Source organism: Python bivittatus, unplaced genomic scaffold (genome assembly GCF_059951505.1).
Source record: "Python bivittatus isolate LINGU-HERP-01145 unplaced genomic scaffold, Pbiv_v1 ctg000410_np1212, whole genome shotgun sequence".
NCBI classification, from domain to species: Eukaryota; Metazoa; Chordata; class Lepidosauria; order Squamata; family Pythonidae; genus Python; species Python bivittatus.
The window spans coordinates 6,530,852-6,557,338 of record NW_028277067.1 but is presented as its reverse complement, the minus strand read 5'-3'; the positions used below and the strand labels follow the sequence as shown (position 1 = coordinate 6,557,338).

At 41.2% G+C, this 26,487-nt stretch overlaps 1 long non-coding RNA gene across 2 annotated transcripts; it reads right to left on the bottom strand.

Moving 5' to 3' along the window:
* Nucleotides 1–5,692: 5,692 nt before the first annotated feature.
* On the bottom strand, nucleotides 5,693–22,848 carry LOC112541156 (uncharacterized). 2 transcript variants are annotated; one of them, XR_015796619.1, is made up of 6 exons: nucleotides 18,932–22,848; nucleotides 17,730–18,261; nucleotides 12,543–12,645; nucleotides 10,007–10,168; nucleotides 8,297–8,481; nucleotides 5,693–6,255 (listed from the first exon to the last, which is right to left on the bottom strand). It is a non-coding gene; the product is annotated as an uncharacterized LOC112541156 (long non-coding RNA). The 2 variants fall into 2 exon arrangements; XR_003085191.2 differs by having other exon boundaries at nucleotides 17,730–22,848.
* Between the last annotated feature and the right edge of the window lie 3,639 nt (nucleotides 22,849–26,487).

Sequence of the window (26,487 nt, the reverse complement as noted above, 5' to 3'; positions counted from 1 at the left end):
GCTGGACTCGAACCGCTGAAGCGTCAGCCGTCTCTGGCCGGCAACTTTCAGCGTCATTAAGCCGCTGCGCCACCGCGTCCCCGTTTGCAGACCTGGTACCCTATAATTGAGAAATTACAGGTAGGAAAAAACTCAGATATTGGAAACATTTTGGGGGGGGGTGATGCCAGCTGGTGCCCCACTTTCCATCATAAAATTACAGCAATGGAAGAAACATCACTAACCAATGGCTAAAGATATCCACTAGTTTATTTGGGAAAAAAGTAGGCTTTCTCAAGTCATGCAATTTTTTCCCACACAGAGCATCATTCTCCTTATCCTTAGATTGTAATGTTTTGTAAATAAATCCTATCTCCTACTCCCAAATTATTACAGCAGAACATTACATTTTTTCAGAGCTACTTATAAAACTTAAACCAAGAGGATAATCTATTTTTAAAGCTTGAATGTACACGAGTGATGTGTGTTATACATGTGTGTGAATCTTTTCTCAATCCTCTCTGCATTTTAGTATTACTTGTGTGTTTTTGCAAATCAGACACAATGCCAGTGGATATGTATTCACGGATCCTTATCATACAGTTTATTCTTCTGATTTACATGCATATTAAGAAAGAGATAAGATCAAATGTAATCAGTGTGTCATTTCTGGAAAAAAGGATGCAAGTCTTACCCAAAAGTACTCGTCACACCCATAAACACACATACACACACACACAGATTTGAAAGGAACTTTAAAGGTAATCTTATAATTTCTTATAATTTCAAACATTGGTCTCAATCCCACTCTGGAGCAACAGAACCCCAGTTTGCACCACCGTCTATAATGACTACCCTTCAAATGCGACATTGTCCCTTAAATCTGCTGCCCAGAGTTGCTTTGTGTGAGATGGGCGGCTATATATATGTGAGGAAGGAAGGAAGGAAGGAAGGAAGGAAGGAAGGAAGGAAGGAAGGAAGGAAGGAAGGAAGGAAGGAAGGAAGGAAGGAAGGAAGGAAGGAAGGAAGATAAATAAATAAATAAATAAATAAATAAATAAATAAATAAATAAATAAATCTTTATTGAAATCTTTCAATTTCCTAAAAGTTTTGCTTTTTCCTCCCTGAGAAAAAAGCTTCCGTTTTTCTTCTACCCCTATTTCAGGTGCTTTCCAAGGGATTTCTCACTTTGTTGTCATGGAGTGGCAGAGAGTTTTGCTGATATGGCTGTATACCCTCAATGGCTCACAGCATTTCCTGATCTAAAGAAGTCCTCCAGGGGATGAGTGGTCTCATTAAGTTTCCCTCATGGTAACTTCCCCAAACTCATGACCTTTTCACCAACATGTCCTTCTCTTTTTAAAAGCTTTTTAGGCACAATTAAATGATCAACATTGTTGAAAAATAATCCCAGCCAATACGGAAGTTGTCATTCATCATTCATGAAACAAGGCTGGGACAATATATTATGTAAGAAAATGCCCTCTGCATCTGCTTAGGGAGACTTTGATCTATTCTTACTCAATATACTATAATAATACTATTGATATACTATATATTTTATTCCAAATTACAATGAACAAGATGATCAAGCCTTAAGACAATAGCTGGTCAGATCCAGCTGGCCAGGAGTGTTGATTACCTCAATTACTCCAATTATAATCCTCAGTGCTAGAAGATTGTTCCTTGAGACAGAGACAGAGAATTCTGAACAGGTAAATTCTGAAATTTACCAAAGATTGAGTCCTCTTCCTATCCTCCCCACAGATAGAAGTGATATAAGTAAAATTTTTGTGTCAGAGAATAATAGAAGCTGTGATTTTTTGAATAGGACTGACATAGAGGCACAAAGCTAGCTCTGAGCACTGAAAGAGCTTCTGACGTGTTGTCCTCTGGAAATCTGTTATCGGGAATTGCAATTTGCTGTTTGTATGAGCTTGTCCTTCCACCCACCTTCAACAGGTATATCTATAATAAACTTGGTTGTGGAGTCCTTGGGGTTCTCTGAGCTTGTTTTGTTATCCTAGCCAGATAACAAAACATTTGCAAGAAAACAACCAAGCTCAGAGAACCCCAAGGACTCCACAGTTCAACCCTGAGTTATTTATATTCTCTTCCATTGATGAACTTGGTTATTACTGAAATAGTATAAGCTTCCACTGATCCCTCCTTCCAGAGAGAATGAAACCCAGGTATGCAGGATTCTTGGAACTTCTTACCAAGCAGGAGCTTGGAGAAGTGAATAGCAATATCATTCTGGGTTTCAGCTCTCAGATAGTTTGATAGGTGCCATGGCTATGTATATCCTGATATAATTGTGAGTAAAAACATCACAAGTGATCCATCCCATAACTGGAATATTGCAGCCATTCAAAAATTTAACAGTACAAGGCTGTACAAGGATACCAAAATGTTGCCAAACAACAACTGGATTGTGCAATATCTCAAGCAAAAACAGGATAACAGTTAAGTTGAAACCATGAATACTATGGACTAAATCAGGGGCTCTCAAACTATGGCCCGCGGGCTGGATACAGCCCGCCAGAGTCATTTATCCGGCCCGCCCGCCTGATTGGCCACCGCTGTCTGTCAGAAGCAGAAGTGTCGGGAGCTGCAGGTGATACACAAGGAGGGAGATCACAGAGCCGGACTATTCTACATGACAGGTATGCCGGGTCCGGCGGCTCTCCTCCTCTCCTCATACTCTGCGGGAGGGACCCTCATGTTTTTTTCAAACTATAGTCCGGCCCCCCAACATTCTGAGGGACCATGAACTGGCCCCCCATTTAAAAAGTTTGAGGACCCCTGGACTAAATCATAAGAACAACCTCAAAGCAGAGATGACCCTAGCCAAATCTCAAACTTTTTGGTGGTTCTCAAATGCATCATCATGCTAAAATAGAATGATTCATGAATCAATTCACTGCTTGTTCTCTTTCAGTGGTATTCCACCATCTATCACTTGAGACACACCATCAGCCTACCCAGTAGTTGGGCCAGTTCTACTACGAGCTGTCAGCCGCCTCTCAATGGTGCAAACCCAGATACAACAGAAGCAGCAGCATTATCAGGTGGCAACTCTCATATTTAGTGCCTAACAGAAAGCTGGTTGAGATTGGAAGCAGTCCATGTTTGACAGAGGCTTCCAGAGGGCTGTAGTGACACTAGGACAAGACTTTGGGGCAAAAATCAAGGACAGAGCAAGAAAAAAGCCCAACATGGCAAGGCTAGTGCTTACCACATTTTGAAATAATGCACAATGTTAGCTATTAGATTGGGGGACCATTAAGTTCAGATGCTAAAGGATTGCATTATGCCAATGCCCAGAAGGAGCAGGGTGCTAGTGAAATCTAAGACATTTCTTGGCAATATGCAAACTTTGCAGAGCAGCAGAAAAATTGTTCTAGCCTGTTAGCTTGCAGATGCATTAACCATTCAAGAAAAGGTGAAGTGAAACCCTTCATGTAACCACTGTAACAATGTGAGTTTCCATCCTCACTTCACATCTTGCTTGCTCATGCTACTCCCAAGTTATGTGATGAAACAGGGTTCAGAATATGAAGCCCTTGAAAACAGAAGTACAAATCACTCTTAGACTTGCCTATTTCCAGAAGCTGGCTGATGAAAAATGAGAAATGAAATCTACTAGGCTATGAAAGAAATATGCTATGTACAGTGCATTCGGAAAGTATTCAGACCCCCTTCACTTTTTTCAATTTTGTTATGTTGCAGTCTGATACTACAATCATTCAAATTCATTTTTTTCCTCATTAACTCAGTGCCCCATAATGACAATCGTTCAAATTCATTATTTTTTCTCATTAACTCAGTACCCCATAATGACAAAGTGAAAACAAAATTTTAGAAATGTCTGTAAATTTATTAAAAAGAAAAAACTGAAATATCACATGTACTTAAGTATTCAGATCCTTTACTCAGTACTTTGTTGAAGCACCTTTGGCAGCAATTATAGCCTCGAGTCTTTTTCAGTATGATGTGACAAGCTTTGCACACCTGGATTGGGGGATTTTCTGCCATTCTTTTTTGCAAATTCTCTCAAGTTCAGTCAGGTTGGATGGGGACCATCGGTGGACAGCCATTTTCAGGTCTCTCCAGAGATGTTCAATACGGTTCAAGTCAGGGCTCTGGCTGGGCCACTCTCGGACATTCACAGAGTTGTCCCTAAGCCATTCCTGTGTTGTCTTGGCTGTGTGCTTAGGATCATTGTCACATTGGAAGGTGAACCTTCAGCCCAGTCTGAGGTCCTGAGCACTGTGGAACAGGTTTTCATTGAGGATATCTCTGTACTTTGCTCCATTCAGCTTTCCCTCAACCCTGACCAGTCTCCCAGTCCCTGTTGCTGAAAAACACCTCCACAGCATGATGCTGCCACCACCATGCTTCACTGTTGGGATGGTATTGGGCAGGTGATGAGCAGTGCCTGGTTTCCTCCAGACATAACGTTTAGAATTGAGGCCAAACAGTTCAATCTTGGTTTCATCAGACCAGAGAATCTTGTTCCTCACAGTCTGAGAGTCTTTCGGCTGCTTTTTTGCAAACTCCAAGCGGGCTTTCATGTGTTTTGTACTGAGGAGGCTTCTGTCTAGCCACTCTGCCATAAAGCCCAGATCGGTGGAGGGCTGCAATGATGGTTGTCCTTCTGTGGTCACCTCTTATTATGGCTCTTCTCCCCCATAATAAACTCAGTTTGGCCAGGTGACCAAAGAGTCCTGGTTATGCCAAACTTCTTCCATTGGAGAATTATGGAGGCCACTGTGCCCTTGGGGACCTTCAGTGCAGCAGAAATTTTTTTGTAGCCTTCCCCAGATCTGTGCCTTGCAATAATTCTGTCTCCGAGCTCTGCAGGCAGTTCCTTTGACCTCATGGCTTTTGCTCTGGTACAGTATGCATTGTCAGCTGTGAGGCCTTCTATAGAGAGGTGTGTGCCTTTCCAAATCATGTCCAGTCAGTTTAATTTACCACACATGGACTCCAATCAAGGTGTAGAAACAGCTCAGCAACAATCAAGAGAAATGAAAGGCACCTGAGCTAAATTTCAAGTGTTGCAAAAGGTCTGAATACTTATGCCAATGTGATATTTCAGTTTTTTCTTTTTAATAAATTTACAGACATTTCTAAAATTCTGTTTTCACTTTGTCATTATGGGGTACTGAGTGTAGATTAATGAGAAAAAAATGAATTTGAACGATTGTAGTATCAGGCTGCAACATAACAAAATTGAAAAAAGTGAAGGGGGTCTGAATACTTTCCAAATGCACTGTACTTTAAAAAGAAGAATGTGAAAACTATCAAGACCATCCAGATGCATTACAGAGGAAACTGCATTTTTGTGACTGGTTTGCATTGTGCAGATTGAAACAAAAAATGAGAACGTTCATTGATTTACTTTACAAACGTGGATATTTTTAGAACCACTTTTTTAATCTAAAATGTTGAGGGGTTAGGGACTAGCACAAAGAAATCAAGTGCCAACTAGAAACTACATCACAGAAATGAACAAAGATTTGTGGGTAAGCATAAGAAAGGTGCACAGGACACTAAAGGGTCTCCCCTTCTCCAGTGGAAGTCCTGGTCAGAGCCCATCTAACATGAGTTTATGAATTGTTGAAAATGAAGTCTAAGATTAACTTGTTTCTGCCTCAGATATCTATCTGCAACAAGATATTTTTAAGATATAATTTTATTGCAATTTTTTAAAAAATACAGAGAAAACAATATGCAGAAACAAATTAAAAGAAGAGCAATAATATACATAACCACCAAATTAATGAAATACTACAGTACAAAGCAAGGCAAGTAATACAATAAACATTTTTTTAAAACCCTGAAAATTAATTAACCTAAAATTAATGCCAATCACCTAAATATATTACATACCCATTTCTTTTAATAACGACATATCAAATTACACATACAAATTATATATGCTTGTAGAATATTACGTAATCTATGCCAAAGAGAAACATATTATATTGTTTTTTGCATTAGAAGAAAAAATTGCCTTTTCAAAAATGGCTAAGTTATACATTTCTTGAATCCAGTCTTTGAGATCCAGGGTAATAATACTTTCCCAGTTTCTTCATAGGTTTCTCTTGGGTGTGCAACAAGGCATGGCAAACTCATTACTGTCTGAAACACATTGTGCCAAGGTCATATCTTATACTGAAGCAGAGGTGGCACAAACAGTTTGAACAGCGCAGATGGCAACACTTCTCCATCACCTTCCCTTAATTGATGCAACAGAAGCCGGTTTACTGTAAAGATAACAGTCATATAGTGCTTTAAAGATGAATTGATTTAGCACTGCATACATTTTGGTGAAATAAGGTGCGGTAAGATACCATTAGCCACTGCCATGGCAGAAGAAGATTATGATGAATCTCACTGAGCACAGCTTATTTGAAAGCCTTCTGCGTGATTTTTTTGGTGTTCCTGTTGCAATTGAATACATATAGAACGGCTTCACATCTTGTGGTACGTCGTAGTGTGGTTTGTATGGCTTTGGCTTATTACGTATTGTGTGAGCTCAGATATTGGGGTGGATTAATGGTGGTTTGTGGTTTAGTGTGTTACATGAACCCACCCAACTGAAGCTTACTTTTAAAACCTTGGTTAAATAAATCATACATATGTGTGAACCAAGTCAGAGTTTTTCAGAACTATTCTGAGACAGGACATCTATTTTATGCCTGTATTCAAATCACACACTAAGCAAAAATCCATACAATCATGGTATGGTTTGTCCCATATTGTGAGTTCAGCCATGGTGATTTGTCATGAATAGTCTATGGCTTTGCTTGAAAGACAAATTCACCCAGCTATGGTTTATTCAGTAAACTACATTTATGAAAAATGAGACTGAATGCAATGTTGGACCAGATCTGTATTTTGATGTGTGGGATCTTGTTTGCAAGAGACTTTGTAGATAAAGTGGCACATTATGAGTAATATCACCCAAAACCTCTTCAGCAATTTTCTGCCTCGCTTCAGCTTATACAGCTAGAAATGGAAGCACAATGTAAACATATCCAAACCTTTTCTTTCTTGGCCAAAGTCAGATCTGAATTAATTCAATAAATTGAATTTAATGCTTCCTTCAGAGGGGACCTGGTCCCAACAGTATTGAAGTAAACACTCATGAGTACTGTTATGTCAAAGGTCCAGCATTTGTTGTGGGGATGAAGGAATGACTACAGTGAAATTGGAAGATGAAACTGCCCATTTTATATTTTAGAAGGATACATTTGGGCCTCAGGATGAAAAACAGACTAGTGATCTCCTGGCTGCTCACGACACCCCTTAACCTATTCTTAATTACCGTACCTTTTTAACCCCCAGAATGCCTCAGAACAATGCTCAAAGGGGACTACTTTTTCATATCATGCTGAGCAATAATGTGGCTTGCTTAGTTTTGGTTTACCGTGTTGTATGAACACTTCTTCATTAAGCCAGAGCTAAGCAAGCCATAGCTTGAGGCAATGAACCCAGCCTCTGTCACAATAGAGCACTATTCCAAAAGATTTTCAGAAGAATAATTGGGGATGTGGAAATGTTCCCCTTCTCCACTGCCCCTTTGAGTGGTGCTATAGTGTGATACAGTATCATCTGGGACATCACAAAGATTTCAATATAGTAGACAGTATCAAGAAAAAGTGCTAGTAAATTTTGTCACTTAAACCTCAGCATTGTCCCTACCAACCAAAATAGCTGAAATTATCCCCTAACTGCATGAAGCTACAAAACAGGAATGGGTTTTTGTTCAGCTTGAAAGTGAATCACTATGGAAAGAAAACCCTTAGTGTCCACGTGATGATAACAAATAAACAGCTTACTTTTTTGCCCCAAACACTCACATGTGGTGGTGGTGGTGGTGGTGGTGGTGGCAGCAATGGTAACTTAATTTCAGGTAAGGTTGGGGAAACTGTGGGCTTCTACATGTTGTTAAACCACAACTTCCAGCACACCTAGTCAATTGCCCATACCTGGGTAATGATAAGGGATGTTGGGCAGCGTAGTTCAACAACATCTGGCAAACCAGGGGTTCCCATCCCTGGATCAATTTATTCAACCATTAATTATTCAAGTATTAATTAACTGATTTTTAATAATTTCGTTAATTTGCTTTAGAATCTAAAGAGTCACGTAAAAATAAAAGTATGTCATACAGATTAATCAATTCCAGCTTAGGAGTTTATAGGACAGCAGAGGGCAACATAACATAGTCTGATTTTCTGCAGTTCAAAGTCCCCTTTTCACAGTGTGATACTATTGTTTAAACTGTGTATAGAAACTTACCCTTAGTAAACATCAACTGGAAATTTAAGCGTAGTTGAGAGTAACAGTCTGCAAGGACTTTCCTAGAAACCTTCTAACTGCAAGGGCTGTTTCAGTCTGAGATCAGCACCATACCCATGAGTCTTGTAGAAGTCTTCTGTCCCTTAGCCAATTAGCATCTCAGCGGCTATCTCCCAGGGGAAGTGCTGTAAACATACATCAACTTGCAATGTTTCCTCTTGAGCTGCAGTGCAGGTGCCTTCCACTTCCCACTTGTCTTATCTTCCACCTTGTCTGAATTCCCCCTACTAATAAGCCAAGGTCCTATGGCCTGTCCCCATTCCCCATCATTTCTGGCCACCCACACAAGGACTTTTGGAGAGGTGATTGGTTTTAGTTCCTTATCACAAAAAGTAAATACAGTGATAGAAGAATGAGGATACGTGTGGGGCCCCAAGTGGCTCTCTTTTTGTTCTCCCAGATTGGCTAGCTGAGGTGCAGCAAAGATGGCAACAGAAAGACTTGCCCAAGGATGCAAAATGTTGCCAAAAGTTTGGAGGGGCTGAGCCACTGGCTGTACAGAAGGGCCCAGGCAAGGTTGGAACACCCACATTGGCTTGAAATGAGAGAAGCAAATTTCTTCAGGATACATTCAAGCAATCGTGCTATTTGTATGTTGATTGCAGCTGTTTAAATATCCAAGTTGTTGAAAGCTTTTACGATATGATGTTCTTAGTGAGGAGATAAGCATCAACCACAGCTACTAGAGCTTTGTCAATTTCATCGTGCAGAGATGTAAACTGAAAATGTTCTTCTTGTCTCCTGCTCTCCCAAAATATTTTAAGGAGTTTTTGCTTGTCCAGAAATGATCAGCTGGCAACCTGAAACCCTGGTTTTTCACTTGCTGCCTCTATTCTATAGAAATTCTTAACATAAACCTTAAGTCTGGACCCTAGGACTCATGACTGCCCGTCTTCCATGACAAGGTACTTGTGTTAATGCTTCCAGATTTATAAGCATAGGAACAGACACATTTGGTATTAGAGAAGACAGAGGGTGCCTGGAATCAAAGGTTAGCATGTGAAGAAACACTGTTGAAGTTCCCAGCTGTCAACCATTGTCCTGTTTTTCTGCTTAGAGCTCCTCCATGTATGCTGATACCTTTCTACTGGGGATGGATAGAGTCACTTTGGCAACATAAAGGGGTGGCATTCAGAGAACTGAATTTGCTCTGTGTATATAGGATACTAAATCACAGGCTGGTAGTGAACGGGTAAGTCTAACATTTTCAGCTCTTGTGGGGGAGCTGGAGATTAAGCAAATAGGTATGTTTAGCCAACTAAGGTTCAATCTTTCTATTTTAGAGTACATTTTTACCATAATTCATGGGTAGAGAATAAGCTGTACACAGAAAAAAAAATTATTTGCTAGTTTTATATCCTGCCTTACCTCAGGCAACATACAGAGCATTCACTCCTCTCATTTTTCCCTAGAACCACCACCCTGAAATGTGGACTGAGTTGAGAAAGAGTGACTGGCTTAAAGTCACCTTCTGGGCTTCCATGGCTGAAGGTGGACTTATTCTGAATCTCCTGGTACTCAGTCCTAGTCTAACACCTTAACCATTAACCGTACTGGGTCTCAATTCACTTGTCACATCTCTGCTTTTGAGAGAACCTTGTTAGGTTATTGATCATTACGTTTCTTTTAGAAGTTTATCTACTTACTTACCTTTTAAATGTTCATGATTTTCGAATCCTTCTATATACTGCTGTGACAATATTTCAGTATTTTCTTTTTTGTAATATTTAGATGCACCAGTAGGTCAAGCATAATCAGATGCTGCTGCTGCTGCTGCTGCTATACGTTCTATGTATTTCAGAGTCCCAGGTACTGGAAAAAACAGTAAACAAAGAGCTATTGCCTTGACATGAGTTTCTGATTATTAAAAAGAAAATGCCAGACCAAGGGTCTAGAATCTACTTTCCTCACAGGGCTCGTTTTTATTAGCAATAGAAGTACTAGTAAGGAGAAGAACAGGAAATTAAGTTTACAGTTTCCTAGCAGCAACTTTCCCTGGCTGACTGTTGGAAAGTCCAACTTCTCTGCTTCTACAGGCTGAATGAATTTCTCAGCATATCGAATAGCTGTGCAACTTCAGGATTTGTATTTCGTGAAACAAGCAGTAGTTCTTTATTCTCTGCAATAGCATTTTTTTAAAAAAAGCTATTGACCACAAAACATCACGTGATCCTCAAATCTCACTTAGATTCTACTTTCTATGGCTCTCTGACATGAGGCTATGACAATTAATCCAGATACAGTATACTGTATATGTCCAAGGCTCATTTGGCACCACAATTTCTCATTCATCTCTTTCTCCTTCTTCCAAAACTCTCTGAATCCATTCTTAGTGCTTTCTCTCCAGGAATTTTCTCTTCCCAACTTTTATATTACTTCAGCATCTTATTGTGAGCTGAACTGCCAGAAATGCTATTGGACAACATAATTTATTACCCTCATTCTGATCTACAGTCTTGGAGAGTTCCAGCACAGTTGGTAGTTGAATGTCTCCTTCTCCTCCTCCTCCTTCTATACCAGAGAAGGAAAATTTCTCTACAAATTGATGCTTCTCCCAAATCTGCAGCCCTAATGTTGATGGCATAGTCAGGAGCTCGAGGAGCACTGAATTCAATGGCTCCACAATCTCATTCCACCATGGTGCTTTGGAGGCCCTGCACCATGAAGAACCAATCTTGGAAACTCCTGTGGATGAATGGAAGAGATTTCCAGTGTCAGATTTCCCCCTTTCTCCCCCACCTCCGAGGCAGAGCTCCAAAAAGAGTTGATTCTAAGGATGGCATCTCAGGCACTACAGATTGCAACCTTGTTTATTTTATTACTTTGATAACATATAACAAACAAAAGGAGATACTTTAGTACTGTAATGTTTAGACTTGGACTATATCTCACTGCAATCCTCCTTGCCACCATTTTCTCATCATTTTACACTATAGTCTCTCTTGGGTTTTGCTTGGTCTTCATTGCTTTGCTGTTTTAATCGGATCCTTTCCATCAGCCATGGGAAGAACCCCTGATTTTTGTATGGAAATGACAGGACAAGGGCAAGAACAGCATTGGTTTCTCTCATAAGACGATAATAATCTGGGGCATACAGGTTTCCCATGTTCAGTCACCATTTGTTTGTGTATGGGGAAAAGCCAAATGCAAATCACCCCATTCTTGTAAAATTTGCCATTGTCAAGTTTTCCCACAAGGAGGTACAGCCAGTGTCATGAGAAAAGCCCCACTGTGTTCCCATGGCTGACGGGAAAGGTGAGAGGCCATCTGGGTAACCAGAGGGGTGAGGATTCTTGGTCCCAGCTGCGGGCTGAGATACCCAATCAGCAGCCTCTTAGGAAAAGAGTTCCTTATTTTGGGGGTCGGGGGGGGGGGGAGATGCTTGAGTTTTGTTCAGGAAGTTGTGATTGGTGCCAAATGAAATCCACAAGTCCCTTCACATGGAAAAAAATGCAGTGCTGGTATTCCTCCAATTACTTGATTTCAGCCACCCATTTTACAGGATGGAACTTCTTGTATGTTGCCTTTGCAGGATTATCCTGTAGTCTGAAATATTTGGGATCAGTTGCAAATCCCCTAGAGCTCTATCCGTGGATCCTAATTTACTTAATGCTCACCTCTTCCTGCTGCACTTGAGGGCAGCAAACTATGAAGTCATTAAAGCCATCTGCCACCACAGCTCACCTCTAAAATGTTGTTACTGCTCGCACTCCAGTACGTACAGCCTCAGGCCTGTTGAATCACTCTCCTTACTGGTAAGGCAAGCCCTTCCTACATGCCTTTAGTCCAGGCTCAGCTTGTATCCCCTTCCCTTTTACATAAGGCTGTGCCAGCTATTCTAGGGCCATATATAGTATCCTGCCTTCATGAGATTCACTGATAACAATGTAGTTCAGTCAGCTCTGCCATAGGAGAAGATAGCTTATCCCCTGGGGGATCTAGACAATGTATAACCTGGTAACATGACTCATCTCCCTCGCCTGTTACACAACATGGGACATGTTGGGAATTGTAGCAGAAGCTTTAGATGCAATGATATCTAGGCTCCTTTCACAGGCTCCAAAAGGACAACAGAAGAAGAGTCTTGATGAGCAGCCCATCCTAACACGCCATTGGAAAGTGGATTGAAACATTACACGGACTTGATAACTCTCATCCATCTGTGACTCAGCATTTGATTACTTACAGATGAAAGTGTCCGTTGTCTGCCTTGTAGAGCATTTGCCTTTGAGTTCATCTGGGGTAACAAAGGGATTCTGTCTGTGATCGTAAGAGTTCCACATTTGATGCTGCAAAGTAGGAAAATGTGCAAGCATGAATTCAGAGAAAAACACTGGCTATTTAAACAAAAGTAAACCTTTTAAGATAGAGGTATAAATGCTAGAGCTAAGGCTAAAGACAGAGACAGGGACAAAGAGACCACAGAAGGCGGCAGTGGCACGACACTTCTATGCTGCTGCCAAAGATTACATAGATGGTAATTTTCTGAAATCAAACCAAGGAGTCTTTATGCTATATAGCCATAGACATACACTTTGAAAAGGTTTGCATATGGAAATCTAGGTGTTAACATTCAAATTACCAGTGAAAACTCATAAGAAACTAATATAAGAACTAATATTTGCATATGCCAACAAGACAGAGAGAGAAAGAGAGAGAACAAAGTAAAAACAGAACTAGACAAACGTATTAAATCATCTCTGAGTAAAATCTGGAAAGTGTTATTAATCATGTGATTAATTGCATTGTCTTATTTTCATTGTTTTACTTATTTTTTTTCCTTTTTTAAAACTGTTTTTTGAATTGTTAATTTTGTAGTTAGCTTTGTAATATGTCCAGAAAACCTCAGATATTTAGTGGTGTAAAAGTCTGATAAATAAAATAAATCAAATATGGTTGCATAGACTTGCATCACCAACAATGGTTAACTGACTTCTACATGGAACAAAAACCTTACTCCTAGATTCTTTAACAAAAAAAGTCTTCCCAAGTGAGATTATTGTAATTAGTAGTTATGTTTAATAACAATGTCCAGCCAAGGAATATTTTATTTATTTATTTTATTTAAATTTTTCAACCGCCCATCTCCCCCAATGGGGGAACTCTGGGCGATTCACAATAAACATTAGAACATAAAATATATAAACACATAAAACCATAAATTAAAACATAACTAAAAAGAAGGAGAGACCAAGGGGATGAAAAACTGAGGCTGAAGGCCGCAGCCTCTATGGGGCTAGCCATCCCTATGCTTGAGGTATTCTCACCCCACCCCAGGCCAGGTGGCAGAACCAGGTCTTCAAAACCTTACAGAAGGCCAGGAGTGTGGGGGCTAATTGCATCTCTGGGGGCAGGATGTTCCAAAGAGCAGGGGCTACTGTGGAGAAGGCCCGCCTTCTGGACCCCGCCAGTCGAAGTACTTTCAGTGAGGGGGTCCAAAGCATGCCCTGTGTGTGAGATCAGGTGGGACGGGTTGAAGTCATTTTGCAGCATTCAGCCAACTGCTCTTTTCAAATTTAGTCTTCTTTATCAGTATAAGAACAACTTAGCCCAATAAGGTTGTTGGAAGGAAATACTATTTAAAACTGCCACCCCAAATTGGTTCCCATAATACACAGAGAACCTTCCAAGGGCCTTAGGATAGACCAGATACTTCCATACAAAGGCAGAAAGGTCCACCATCAGAGGAAGAAACTTGACTTTGAATGTCTCTGCCCCATGGGTGTCTGCAGGAAGGGGGAGGTACAACATGTCAAGATGGCAGCCACAACCATGCAATCAAACCTCTGCCCTTTTGTGTGTGTGTCACGGACACCTCTCCCTGTGGACACCTCTGCTCTGCCACCTCCAATGGAAACCACAGACAACCTTCTCTCTTTAACATCAGAATTCTGATGTTCGTAGAAACAAAAGGATGTGGAGGGGGGAGTGAGATCAAGAGGATTAGATTCAAAGCATTGTCAGCTTTCCAATATGTCCCTAACATGAGACAAATGTGCCTCAACTCTTGAACATAGAGTGTTGAACATAAATGAAAATTGTTCAGATAAAATAAATGAACCTATCAGGAAGGAAGGAAACCCTGTGTTTTCTATCCAGCCTCCAAGGACAAACTACTGCTATCCTATCTTGGGCCAGAGATAAGTCTACTGCATCTGGGTTGCAAAACTCAGGAAGACTACAAGAAAGCTTCAAACAGGTAGAGTCTCTGTTCTTTGCTGTCTTCTAGTGATTATCCATGTTTTCTGCAGCCTAAAGCTGGTAGTCCTAACCAGAGGAGAAAATATGATAGACAGTGCAGCCGATGCACTGCCAGTGAACAGGCTGAACATTAGGAAAGATATCCTAATGGTAAGAGCAGGTTAAGAGTGGGTTCTGTTACCTGGGGAGATGCTGGACTCCCTTTTGTTGCATTTATTCTACCTTTGATTGAATCCACTTGGATTCCTGCACATAGTGGGGGGAGGGGTAAATTTAGTTGCCCAAGTGGCTCCTTCCAAACTAAGATGCTGTGGTTTAGGGCAAAGAGGTCTCTGAGGACACCCTACAAGGCAAGCTATCTGATAGTCTTCCCCACTCCTAATCTCCCAGTACCAGGAACCATGATGGCAGATGCTGATAGTCTTGATCCGCTGGGGGGGGGGGAAGAAGGGCTCTGTTCTTCTCAGCTTTCCCCTAAAACTTAATTTGTTATTGCTTCTTGATAACACAGGCATGGTATGAGAAATCTCCAGATTTCCCCATTCTGGCTGATCAGATTGCTCTGTAACTTGGATTTAGTGAACCTTCAGAGTAAGGTTCAGATTTTGCTGTAAAATATCATAAAACAGGCTCCCAATATTTTGGGATTGGTGAGCATTCTTGGAATTTAGAGACCATATTATGAGTTCTTATATCATTTGGCTACCAGGACAAATCAATACAGCCAATGATAAAATATGGATACAATATAAAGCCATGCTTTTTCCCCCTCCACAGTTAAAATTTTATTTTTAAATTTTAATTTTTTAAAAACTCTTTAATCAGATTTCAGAATATAGTATTCTGTTTTAAACATGAGTGGGCATTTAAAATGAAATATTTAAACAAGCATATTATGTTATGTTGAACTCTAATTTTTTAAAACTGAATTGATTATCCTGCATCAAACATGTTGAATTTAGATCTGCTGATCTGTGTTGCATAAGGGAAATAATCACTGAGTTTTGAGGTGAGCAGTATGGTATAAAAGGCCACGTATTATATTTACCAGCACTGCAAGTTATGATGATTCAGTCAATCAACCAGTGTAAATATTTACTTTCTATTGTGCAGAGAGCAACTGTTTTGCCCAGGACTTACTAGCTTTGCTTTCAAACCTACTTGGCACTTGATTTCAAGTGAACTATTATGTAAAATTACAGTCCAAATGATTTGCCAATGACAAGCCTCACAAAAACCAGGTCTCTTCATGGTAAGTTGGAACAGCTGGAATGGTATGGGCTCCAAGTCAGCTCACTTCAATTCTGCCTCATTCCATCAACATAATCATTCAAAGGCTGTAAAAGTTCCAGCATTGTTATCCTGATATGAATAGGCTTCTTAAGGACAGAACATTTTGTCCACCCTGACCCCAAAATGTCAAAATGGGCAATGAAATACTACATCCAGCTTTCTATGCCAGACTTTTTCAAACGGCTCCTTGTAGATACAGAGTTCCACGTGCTCCTATTTATTTATCAGGCACAATCTCGTTCTCCAGGGCTTGTCCTTGGTATCTCAGTTGTCCTATCTTCTGCTAGCTGTATGAGATTGGGTAGTCTTGAGAAAGATAGTAGTCCTAACAGCAGATTCATTATCAGGGTTTGGCCTCTAAATTGTACACTTTTAAATGGATGTTGGCTGCTTGACTGCTTCTGGATAGATTTATTGTACAGAAAATTACTCTGGAGATCATGCAGTCTAAACCACTAGTCAGAACAGGTTCTTCAACCTCAAAGGTTCTGTTCTGTTTTTCCTTGGACTCCAAAGTCCATCAAATGGCATCAGGCATTAAAAAAAAAAAAAAACAAGACACATGCATATTGATATAGTTAATTAAAAATTAAGGAATTGGTGCCTGTAGCTGGAACCAAGCTCATAAGTGATTTGCTTAAAAATCCATTCCTGGTTTTCTTCTGACCATTGTTGTTTAGCAGTCAATTTTAGGGAAAGGCATTTATGTTGCTGCTTTTGTTCAAACACTCTGAGCCTCTGTGAATCCCTCAACCACTTCACCACAGCATCCCTAGGAAATGGCTATCCAGACTCTGAGGAAATACTCGTGTTGGAAAGAAATCTTACCAAGTTTGTTTTCAGGCCAGGAATAAAATGCACAGGCAGTTGCTTGAAACAGAGGTAAAACTTCCGAGAGCACAGCACACAGAATGGGGTCTCGGAGGTAGCCACCAGCAACAATTCCCAAAGAGCCCTTTATATCGGGAAGATGGTGCCGCTGTTCTCTGAAAGGCGCGAAAGAACGCCCGCCCTCTAGGAATTCTGAGAAAGTGCAGTTAGCCAGAGTTCCCAGAGAGGGCGCTCTTAGGGGAAAGTGTAATTAGCAGGACCTCCAACAGAGAGCACTCTGGGGTCAGGCATCCCGCTGAGCTGGGCTTCCTTTGTTTTCCTTATCTAGCGCTGACTAACTGGAATACAGATCTAACTGGAATACAGATCTCTTCGGGGAAGAGATCTTATGTTATTTGATTCAGGCTTCAAGGAATGTTGGTCCTTCCTGCCAGATCTTTTGTTATTTTAATTTCAGGCTGGAGTGAAGGACTCTTGACTCTTCCTGCCACACTGTAGTCTTTTAGGGGAGGCCATTCCAATTGTAAATTTAATCCTATACCTTGATTGCTGTTAAGGTAAACAATGGCAGGGTGAGACAAATGGAAAACTTTGACTTCCTGCTGACATAGGGAAGAATTTGATTTCCTTCTTACACTCCTTCCTTTTATTTTTGTGCAAAAATAGAATACTTTATGCACAGCCAGATGGGGAATTTAGTAGCTATTCATCATCCTGTGACTCAAATTCGTATTTTTGGTCAATCTGCATCAGCATTAAGGATATCTGCCTTGGGGAAAGGAATGCTGATCTTGGTTTGAGAACAGAACAGCATTCCCTACAACACCCTAAGCAGGAGAGTCAACATTGAGCAAAACAGCAAACAAATATTCCTATTACCACCAAGCCCATAATACCCAGAAACATTGTTTTTAACCAGGCAAGGTTTGGTAACCAGGAGGTAAGCCATGAGAAATCAAAGAAGCCTTGACTATAGCCAAAGTTTTTAAATCCTGTATACTTCCCTCTATCAATTTGGAATTATCAAACAAATTAAAACAGCACGTACCTTCAGGACGGAGAAGGAAAATGGCTTAGGCAGTTGAATACAGGGCAATCCACCCCTGCAAGCTCTCTCTTACAGTCTGCACGCCCAATCTTCCGCAGGAGGCCCTGAGTTTCACTTGAGGGGTTTTATCTGCCTGTTGTATGTACTGCGGACATATGGCATATCAACAATAAAAGCACATTTAGAGATTTAGTTGATTATTAGAGAGTGCTGAGTTTGCACTGGCTCTCTCTCAAAGTCAAAATAGTCACAAATTTTAGAGTCAGTCAGCGGCCTTGTCTAGACAGGGAATCTCCCTTGCGAGTGATGAGGCATAGACGTGTAGACCCAATAGTTATACTGCTGTTCAGCGATGGCAATCTGGTAGCTGATATGTTAGTATATGCAGTGGTCAGCGGGAGGAAGAGGCACAGGAGAAGTTTAGGCAAGCATTTCAGCCAGCGTAGACATCCCTGCTTTAAACAGATTCACACCTCAACTCACAAGCTTGGAAAAGGTGACCGCAATCCTCCTTGTGAGTTCTTATTGAAGTCTACTGAACAAAAAGACAATCATTAGTCACTCTTGTAGAGAAGTCTTCTTCTATTTGGAGATCTGAAGCATTTTTTCCAGCAGGGAAGAATACTTTACCTGCTTTCAGTTACCCAGTGCCTCCCTTCACCCACACTTTTGCTCTTGGGGCCTCAAATTGTCTTTCCCCCTTTTCTTTACTCTGTGCAGAAGGTTTCCCTTTTGTCACATGAGGGAAAGTGATTTTGTGCAGGATCAGTTGCACCACTCTGTCTCCTGCTATGAGGCTCATTTCAGGTCTCTCTGGGTCTAGGTGGAGAAGCATTCCTTGGTAGCCAGGGTCTATTACATCCTCCCCCCATAGATCTATGCCCAGTAGTGCCCAAGTCTGTTATTTTTTATTTACATGGATATCGATGGGCACTCTCAGGTCTGCTCCTGCAGCTTCCTGGGTTGCAACCACCAGCAGGAAAGCATCAGGTTCTAATTTCCACACCTGGAGCATGCAATCCTTCTCTCCTGGGGGGAAGTTCTGATATTGGGCATAGGCTAGGTGGGGGCAACAAATCTCTGATTGAGCTTCAGGATGGCTTGATCCAATAGTGGTCTCCACCCCTTTAACGATTTGTGGCCACACAGGAGGTGGATTTGCTGCTTTGGGCGGCCTTTAAGATGTCTGATGAGTACTGCACCTGGTTTGAGCATCAGTTTGTTGCCACAGTCCTTAGGAGGAGCTTGAGTCAGTGGGGACAACTTCAAGCTCAGATGCAGGGTTTTCTTTGCCACCGTCCCACATTTCTTTTTCCCTGTTGATAAAGTAGCCAGAGTACCTGTGAAAAACCAGTGCCAATATCCCAAGAGATCTCCAAAAGATTGACTCTGCCTCGCAGTGCAGAGAGTGGCCGAATTGAAGATCCAGTTGATCACCTTTGTAGGGATCCTTGAGCCTTGTTAGGATTAAATACCTGATCATGCAGTGTAAGATGAAGCGGCTAGGCTGATTCTTACTACCAAAGGGAAGACAAATCATGAGAGGTTAGCATAATTGTAGAAATGCATACCCAGATAGCAGGCCCTCATACTGTGAAAGGGTATGGGTGAATGCAAACAGCCCTGAGACAAAACTTGGACTGTTCATCACATTTCTAATTAGATGAAGACATTACTATTATAAACTTCAACTGTTAAGGACTTTAATACCTTCTCATTCCTAATAATTTCCTAGAATGAGAACTTGCAAAGCTGGAAGAAGAAATCTACATTGACATAGGAATTTATGGAGTGTCTGGATTGCTTCCAGAGCCAAAAGCTATTAAAAATATTTTCCTTTTGTTTTCAGATAGACCATACCAGTCCATGGAGGCTCTATCAAATATTATCCTAAACATTGTTTCCCTTTTATTCATAATATCCATACTGAGGGACAAAGACAAAACCGAGTAAACTTCTCCTTATAAGCCATTTAGTTTAAAAGGTAAAACACATGAAGACCCCCTTTAGGGCCAATGCTGGACCCTTGTTGCAAGGCAGAGGATGAGATTGCTGATAAAAATTGAAATGCAAAGCACTCTTGGGGGCAGTACAGCAATTAAGCAATAGGGCAAAAATGTACCTCCCTCCCCCCTTCTCTGAGTGATTGCTTCTCTGAGATTGCATAGGTCTTCTTGACAGAAGGTACCACTTTTTCTTAACAGTAGCAGCTGGTAGAAAATGAATTTGCAAAAGAAAACATTTGAAATGCAGATCTAAAAAAGAAACACTTAAAGTCCAGCCCATTTACTGCAATCACCTTTTTTTTTTTTTATAACATTAGAGTGAGAAGCAAGCTCCCCCCACTGCTTCAGGTCTGATAGACTGGGGGAAAAAAATTGTTTCAGGGCTTTTGTTTTCAGGGAACTAATGCCCCAAAACCATAAGAGGGGTAGGAAATTTTTCATAACATTTTTCTGAAAAACATTAGGCCAGGGTTTTCCCCCTGATGTTTCTCAAATAAAACATATGCTATGGAGCTGGAGTTATTTTGTAATAGCACGTATAAACTACAAAATACTGGAGTGTGTTGCAAAGATGTTTGCCATTACAGTAGTATTTGAGCTGATGTGATGACAGCTATCTATACAGATACCTGTGAGCAGCATTTTTTTTTTTTTTGAGATGCAATATGAGCTTTAATTGTATTCCATGTATGTTACTTACAAAGAAACTTTTACAGAGAACCACAGTGCTTTGGTTATTCTCTATTTACATTTGCTTTCAGACTTCTACTCCTACCCTCGGTCCTGGCCAGATGTTTTTCTACACCATAAAAAAAAAAAAACAACAGAAAAACATGTACTCCTTTACTTCTTCCTGGGCCAATTTTTGGTAGTGTTTCCACTGGGCCATTCAAATAGCTTATACCTGCTTTTTGCAACTCTGCATTCCCACCTTGAGATCAGGCCAACAGAACTGCCAGTAAACAGACATCCACCTTCATCTTCCCCATTCCCGACACACTAACCCCTCACAAACCCTCTTATAACATACAATGTGCTTTTCTTTGCTTCTGTCAGCATTCTTCTGATACCTTCTGTCAGCTTCAGTCTTCTGATGCCTTCCAAAAAAAATCACTGGGTCCCTTTGCACTCCATCTTCTGCAACCTCGCCAACCCTTCCATCTTCACTGAGACCCATTTCCAGCCGTTCAAAGCAGTCCAAACAGGCTTCAGGCTTCCTCTACTCAAGATTGCCAATTCCTGACCACTGGAGCTCTCCTGCACCTTTACATGAAGAGGAGACTTCCTCTCCTGACCCAGAGCTCTATTTAAAAGCCCCAGAATCCCAGATCTCTTGGAGGGTGGGAACAGTTTTGTTTCCTCTCCACATACAACTCCAATGGCTCAAGTATGAATGGCTTTGTTTCACCTGGCAATGTTCTGAATTGGTTTTTAAGTATAGATAACAAACAGTACACCAGCACACATGCATCAAGAAAAGAAATGAAAAGGAGAAAAGGTCAGTCAGTCCCAAAAGAGAAATACACTGAAATCAAAGTACAAGAGGAGGTCTCTACAAAAGTATTAAAACAATAATTTTTTAAAAAAATATTAACTATGTGGCATGTCAATTCACATAAGGAATGCACACCTCCACCTAAGTGTAGAATTCCAGTCATTCCGATGTAAACCTGCTGATCCTGGGGATCCTTTGCATGAGAAACAGCAGCCCAACACTCAGACTGGGCCCCTCTAGAGCAGTGTTTCTCAACCTCAGCAACTTTCTGTATGGACTTCAATTATCTACATACACCTGAAGGCCTTTTAGGCACTGCACTCACCTGAAGTTAATTATAAGAAAGAAATTATAAGAAAATAATCTTCAGCAATCTCTGTTCTGGAAACATGGAAGGAATGAAAGTTTAATGTTTCTCCCTTAGTCTTTGTTAAATTCAACTGCTTAAAAATTTATCTGACCCCTAGCAACTGCCTGGATGAGTCCCTGCAGCCTTTTTGGCAACATATTTCAGAAGTAGCCTGCCATTGCCTCCTTCTTAGGGCTGAGAGAAAGTGACTGGCCCAGGGTCACCTAGCTGGCTTTGTGCCTAGGCGGGACTAGTGCCTTAACCACTACACCAAACTGTCTCCCTGAAAAAAATTGTTTGCCTTCCTTTCCTTGGCTTCAAGAGAGAGGAAAACAAATTTAGTACACACACTACACCAAACTGTCTCCCTGAAAAAAATTGTTTGCCTTCCTTTCCTTGGCTTCAAGAGAGAGGAAAACAAATTTAGTACACACACTTAACAACCCATCACCACCTTTGCATTGGCAGGGAATTCATTAGATCTTAAATTTAATTAAGCAAAAGCATGTCAAACTTCATACCCTTTTTTTTTTTAACGCTCTCAAATACATCATTAAACAATCCAGACCGAAGTGCAATAATCAATCAGATTTTGACACACAACATATGCTGACTTCAAACCCTTTGAATCACATTATAAGTTTCCACCCCACCCCCCACATTTCACTCTTTATGCCCAAGTTTGCCACGGGCTATCCATGGTAGCACCCAGAGTGCCTTCCTGAGGGTGAGCACAGAGGGATGGGAAAAGGGGGAAGAGACAAAGCCTCAAGGAGACCTTTGCTAAAGAGGCATTCTTAGCAGGTGGCCCTGAAGAGATTAGAAAGTTTAAAAGTCACCCTGAAGAGATTAGAAAACTTAAATTCCATCAAAATAGAGTCACAGGAGAAGAGAGAATGAGAGGAAAGACATGGAAGTCCTATAAAAAGTCAGTGAATGATTCAGAGACAAAATATAGCATAAAGAAACCTTTTGAGAAGTATTTAGGAAGCAAAAGACAGTTGGCATCTAGCAAAGGGTTCAGTGGCGGAAAAGTGATTCAAAAGCTGAGATGCTGTTATTTCCATCAGCACTATTGTACTGAAGCACATCCTCATTTGCAAGCTTAAATATGACAGCCATGGTCCTGTGGTTGCAGTAGAAGGTATTTGTTTTGGGAAACATTGGTCAAAGATTATTCAGATTTTATTGCCCATTAGCTATACTTGGTGGTACCTTTTCCTTCTTTTTTCTAGCTTAATTCAATAGGAATTTGTGGAGCAACCAGGGACAGAGCAGAAGACATAAATCAGAAGGGCAAAGTTAAGGAAAAAAAGAGTAGCCTTACATATTCAGCTAGGGTATCAGCTATATGGGCTGAGGGAGATCCAGGGTTATGGATGGAAGTTCCCAAAGTCTGAAAATATCCACTGAAAAGAAATCTCATTTCCCTACTTATATTCCTGAGAGCTGAGGGAAAGGGGAACACACAAAGTTGGGAGTAGAAATGAGTAGGAGGTACACACAAGAACTTAAATAATTAGCCTCAAGAAATTCATGGTTCAGAAAGACAAGCAGACAAGACATATGTGCATGCACAGATATGCTTGATTAAAACACAAAACAAGCTACTGATAACTCTTGGTTCTCCCAAGCCTGGGTTGTATATATTTGTCCCAGTGATTACAGTTATTGTAGTCCTAGATGGGGCTGTTTGCTGGCCAGGCAAAATGGGCTGGGGCTGGGACTACTCACAGCAGTTTTCTCAAAAAGTTTTTTAAAAATCTCATCTCTGGTAAGGAAGATATTCAACAGCTGCATCATGTCTCCCCAGGATGGGTTATGGCTTTCAGTAATGGCCTGCAGGGTCCTAATGACCATCTGCAAGTCCTTTTGAAAGGGAGGAGCATCTTTCTTCCAAATTACTAGATCAGATGGGTAGAAAGGTGGGTGGGTGAAAACGAAATCTGAATTACCTTGTACTTGGCCAGGTACAGGATTCTTTCATAAAGGCGCCATTTAATTTCCTTGCAGTGTTCCCGTCCAAGACATCCAACTCGGGATGGGCTGGAGAGGCACTGGGCATGGTTGAATTAAAAGTTACACTAATGGGATTAGAAAGTTCTGCCCAACACTACCAATAAAGCAGATTGAGAAGGCTTCAGTTTTGTCTTAAAGCTTTTTTTAATATAGCATAGTCAAAAGTACCCATCTCAGATCAATTGAATTACCAGCTGCATCAGAAAGCTTAGTGCATTCCAGTCACAAATTCCATGCACAGCTTTTTCCTCATCCTTGCCTGTATGGGGTCACAGGCAAAGAGCATTCTGGGGAGACCTCCCCATTTCCTTCCCTAACTTTGACACGCGTGGCCCCCTAGCTTTTAGGCGTGTCCTTTACACCCAGAGACTTCCTAACGAAGTAATGGTCCTCCTCACAACCCCCAGGTAAAGACATGCATTCAACCTTTCGCTCACAAAAGGAAATTACACACTCACTGGGCCAAGACACAAAATTTAAAGGCTACTTACCGACTATGAAGCCTCAAGTTCAAACAGCTGTTTGGTTCAAAGCCCCAAACCCCCTTTACTACCAAAGTCGAAGCAGGCAGAATCCGGAGCAGCACCTTCCAGACAAATGGTCCGGGGGCCGGCTGGGTGAAATTGCCTGGGGCTCAGTCTGTCAACCCGGTGAGTCTTGGAGTCCCATCTGGGGTGCCAAATTGTTGGAAAGAAATCTTACCAAGTTTGTTTCCAAGCCAGGAATAAAATGCACAGGCAGTTATTTGAAACAGAGGTAACATTTCCGAGAGCACAACACACAGAATGGGGTCTCGGAGGTGGCCACCAACAAGAATTCCCAAACAGCCCTTTATATCGGGAAGATGGTGCCGCTGTTCTCTGAAAGGCGCGAAAGAACGCCCGCCCTCTAGGAATTCTGAGAAAGTGCAGTTAGCCAGAGTTCCCAGAGAGGGCGCTCTTAGGGGAAAGTGTAATTAGCAGGACCTCCAACAGAGAGCACTCTGGGGTCAGGCACCCCTCTGAGCTGGGCTTCCTTTGTTTTCCTTATCTAGCGCTGACTAACTGGAATACAGATCTCTTCGGGGAAGAGATCTTATGTTATTTGATTCAGGCTTCAAGGAATGTTGGTCCTTCCTGCCAGATCTTTTGTTATTTAATTTCAGGCTGGAGTGAAGGACTCTTGACTCTTCCTGCCACACTGTAGTCTTTTAGGGGAGCCCATTCCAATTGTAAATTTAATCCTATACCTTGATTGCTGTTAAGGTAAACAATGGCAGGGTGAGACAAATGGGAAGCTTTGACTTCCTGCTGACATGGAGGGAAGAATTTAATTTCCTTCTCACACTTGCAATGGAGAATTCACCCATTCCCAAGACCATTTGGCCCACAGTTTAATTCTTTATACACCTAGAAAGGTTCTCATAATGTTAACCCAAATCTGCTTCTGTGCAGTTTCCGCCAATTGGTTCTTATCTTGCTCAAGGGAGACCAGCTCCATTTCATCTTCTACATGGCCCTTCTGATACTGGAATACTGCTTCCAGTTCCCCTCTTAATCTTCTATTCTCCTATCTAAGGATGCTCCACTCTTTCAACCAGGCCTTACTAGTGGTGATTAACCTATACCCTTCAATACAACCACTCCACTATTTTCTTTCTATTTCTGTGTGCATGTGTGTGTGCCTTCGAATCATTGTTGCCCCTTGGTGACTGCCTGACCTAGTCCCTGAAGATTTCGGAAGTGGTTTGCCATTGCCTCCTTCCTAGGGCTGAGAGAGAGCAACTGGCTGAAGATCACCCAACTGGCTTTGTGCCTAAAGCGGGACTAGAACTCACAATCCCTTATTTTCTAGCCTGGTGTCTTAAGCACTACACCAAAATCTTTTCCTTTAAGAATAATTCTTTTCATTTCCCACCTGCAAACTAATAACTCACCTCCAGATGACCTCCTTGCTGCCAAGGAATTCTCAGAGTTACACTCATAGCACATCTGAGGGCAACAGGCTGTGCAAAGCTGAATTATTCGTATAGTTATGTTTCTCAATGTGTTTATTAAATAAGTTTTATTTTTAAATATTGTTATGGTCAGTTGCATCAAACAGTCAGGAATGAGTTTTCAGCAGATAATGAACCTTGCAGTACCAGTCTGACCCCTCTTTTTCTTTGTGAAACATTAAAATATCTGCCTTCATGTTCCTGTGAAACACATTTTACTTTCCTTGTACTTTTGTTATCAGCCTAGTTTTCTGTGGAATGAGATGTAGTCACCTGGTGGCACGGAAGTGGGCAGAGGAAGATGGAGGCAGCTTCCAGTAAAAAAAAACAAAATGATTTATGGAACCACTGATATGTTAAACCACAGCAGGAGGGGGAAAAACTAACTATACTGTTAGGGCAGAGTGCTCCACCCACACTGAGTCAACATTTTTTTTTTAATTATCCAAGATAATGTGACTCACTTGAAAAAAAAGAGGGGAAAAGATTAATAAACTTCCTAGGAACACTGCTTGTTGATTTATCACAGAAATGCGTTAGAGCGTAAGAGGGACCAGCTGGATTTGAACAAAGGCCTATCTAGTTCAGCATCTGGTTTCCGGAACAGCCAATCCAAAGGCTGTTATATAGAAAGACTGTGAGCTCAGAGGGGGCGTTGAATATCTGACGTCACAATGCAAACTCCCTCCCTTGTATATGACGCACGTTAAAAAGAGACAGGCCAACGTGCCGCTTGACTCCAGAACAATTCTGGGCAGCTTACACTTAAAAGTATGGAAACAATAAAAAGACTATGTATGTATGGACAAAGCATGCTACATATACTGCATCCCAAAACACAACCAAGAGTACAATGCTGCTCCCATCATATGTCCCTGCTGAGTCCCCCTGCAGAGTGCCTCTGTCCACTCCTT